Source organism: Scylla paramamosain, chromosome 10, assembly GCF_035594125.1.
Source record: "Scylla paramamosain isolate STU-SP2022 chromosome 10, ASM3559412v1, whole genome shotgun sequence".
NCBI classification, from domain to species: Eukaryota; Metazoa; Arthropoda; class Malacostraca; order Decapoda; family Portunidae; genus Scylla; species Scylla paramamosain.
This window is the reverse complement of record NC_087160.1, coordinates 18,779,432-18,781,931: the sequence shown is the minus strand read 5'-3', so window position 1 is coordinate 18,781,931 and position 2,500 is coordinate 18,779,432. Positions and strand designations below refer to the sequence as shown.

General features: G+C 43.8%; 1 protein-coding gene across 9 annotated transcripts in view; it reads left to right on the top strand.

The window, feature by feature from the left end:
* Positions 1-2,500, top strand: part of LOC135104295 (sodium-independent sulfate anion transporter-like) — a 93,949-nt gene that overhangs the window by 30,854 nt on the left and 60,595 nt on the right. For 4 of the 9 annotated variants that reach the window (XM_064011522.1, XM_064011526.1, XM_064011524.1 and 1 more), the window contains exon 1: positions 2,435-2,500. This exon is cut by the window's right edge and continues 149 nt beyond it. The exons of 2 other annotated variants lie outside the window; for them this stretch is intronic. The gene's annotated coding sequence lies outside the window, so the exon portion shown is untranslated. Of the gene's footprint in view, positions 1-2,433 lie in introns of those variants that run through there. 3 more of the 9 variants (XM_064011521.1, XM_064011516.1, XM_064011514.1) reach the window with 2 other exon arrangements.

Genomic DNA, 2,500 nt, shown 5'->3' with positions numbered 1-2,500 from the left:
ATTCTCCGTTAACTCATGTCATGTTTAGTAGGAAGAGAGAGAGAGAGAGAGAGAGAGAGAGAGAGAGAGAGAGAGAGAGAGAGAGAGAGAGAGAGAGAGAGAAAACTATCCCTCCAACCCTCAGTACACAAAGAACGAGACTCGAATCAGTAACCTCTACCCCACAAACTCAGTACAGCACCACCGAACCACTATAGTATGGTCGTGTAGCAATGGACGAAGATGGGTAACACAGCCAGACCAGACAATAACTTGACCCTTGCCTCAGAACAAACTCATTAGGGTCACCACTCATTACTCATCTGTTTATCCACATGGTGTTGATTGGGGGAATGAGCGTCAAGGGTGCTGGTTAAATGTGCTCGCGGGATGAGACGAGATGGCTTGATTTGCACATGGACAGAGATGTGGTGTTTTCTGGTATTGGGGTAGCATGAAATGGACGGGTAGTGGAGAGAGTTATGTTTTTTTAATCTTTTCTTCAATTTTCTTTTCTTTTTTTTTGTCGTGGATGCGGGAAATAGATGGGTAGATGACAGATAAGTTAGGATTTTTTTCTGGGTCGTCCTGAAATAGACGGGCAGAAGACGTAGATAGATTAAGTCCTTTTCATAGGTGCTTGATATAAACGGGCAGAAGACAGGAATAGGAAGGAAGGAAGGAAGGGAGGAAGGAAAGATGCGCTGAAAGGAAGGGAAGGAAATATGAAGCAAGAATGAAAGAGATGAAAGCATAAAAATAAAGCTGAAGGAACGAAATAATATTAAACTGACGGGGAGAGGAAAGACGAAACAAACGAAAAAAAAAAGTGAAGTTAGGAGAAAAAAGGAGAGCAGGGTGAATATAGATGGGAGGAAGTAAGAGACTAAATTGAGATGCTATTCAGGAGTAAACCAGTGATCCCCTCCCTACTGCTGCACTTGTCATCTCAAAGGCGTCATTCACCACTGGTACAGAAGCTCAAGTACGTGAATTGCGCTGCTTAAAGACGGAGAGGAGAGGAAGACGGTGTGACTCGCAGACCGGAGACTTGAGATCTTGGGTCATGACACTCTTTGTTCTCTCATCAGGACTGTCTTGAAAGGCAACGGGGATGATGAGTCGGGTTCTCCTGTACGTTTTTTTTTTTCCTGCTGTGGATGTTAAACTATCACTACAATCATGAAAACGTCTTTTGAAAATCCCAATAATCAGCTTCTCGTGAGTATTTTTCCACCCTGACGATGTAGATTCCTTGCTAAACTGTTAGAATCATGATAAATCCCTCGAAAGTCCCAGTAATCAAATTCTCATTGCTGTTCTTCTCCCCTGACGATGTAGTATCCTTGTTAAACCACCAGAATCATAATAACGCCCTTCAGAACCCCAAGAACCGAGATCTCATGGGTTTGTTTCGTCACCCAAAGCGCAAAAAATATCGTTAAACTCTCAAAATCATGAAATCTCCCTTGAAAACACCAGTAATTGGGTTTGCATGGGGGTGTCTTTCCTCCTAATTCTGCATCATTATTATCGTGAGATTCTACTGGTTCTACTGGAAGGTATTGTAGTTTTAAAGGATGTTTTCACGATCCTAAGATACTTCAACATCATTCCACATCGCTAACGGGGAGAACTCTCATAAGAACTTGGCTGATCATCTCTGTGGCCTTTGAAAATGGTTCTTATGAGATGCAGTGTTTCTGAGCACGGGAGTAATGTTTTTGGTTAGTCTAGTCATTAGAGCGTAGGAATGTACGGTTCAGTCTCTCTCTCTCTCTCTCTCTCTCTCTCTCTCTCTCTCTCTCTCTCTCTCTCTCTCTCTCTCTCTCTCTCTCTCTCTCTCTCTCTCTCTCGGCTGTGCATGTGTGCTGGCGATACACAGGTGCGGCGCTGGACTGAAGGACGGACAGCAGTATTAACACGTCGAGTAACCCTCAGTAGTAATTATTCACAGGATTCTAACACACTCCCCGTTAACATTCCTCTGTTCTCGTCTCTCTCCCAGACCTCCGTGAGTAACAACATTGAGAACCAGAAAGCAGAATAGGTTACAGAAAAAAAGTAAAGGAAGACAAAAAAAAAAAAAAACTTTCTATTTGGAATATTCTATTTCCCCCAACATCCGGAACGCTAACACCAAACTGTAAAGCAAAAGAAAAAAATAAATAAAATAGAGGATACAGAAAACTTGGGAGACGGAGGGAAGCACAGAAAGGGAAAGAAAGAAAGACGGTAAAAAGTCGTATTGCCGGTTAGAGTGAGGTGCGAGGCAGTGCAACAAACACGCAAACACATGACGGGGAAGAGGGAGGGGTTAAGTTGTGGTGGCTGTGCGCAAGTGTTCAATGGGGCTACGAGAGAGAGAGAGAGAGAGAGAGAGAGAGAGAGAGAGAGAGAGAGAGAGAGAGAGAGAGAGAGAGAGAGAGAGAGAGAGAGAGAGAGAGAGAGAGACTGACTCGCATATACCACAGATGTGGCTCGCAGTCGGGTGATGTGGGCAGTGGTAGCAGCAGTAGTA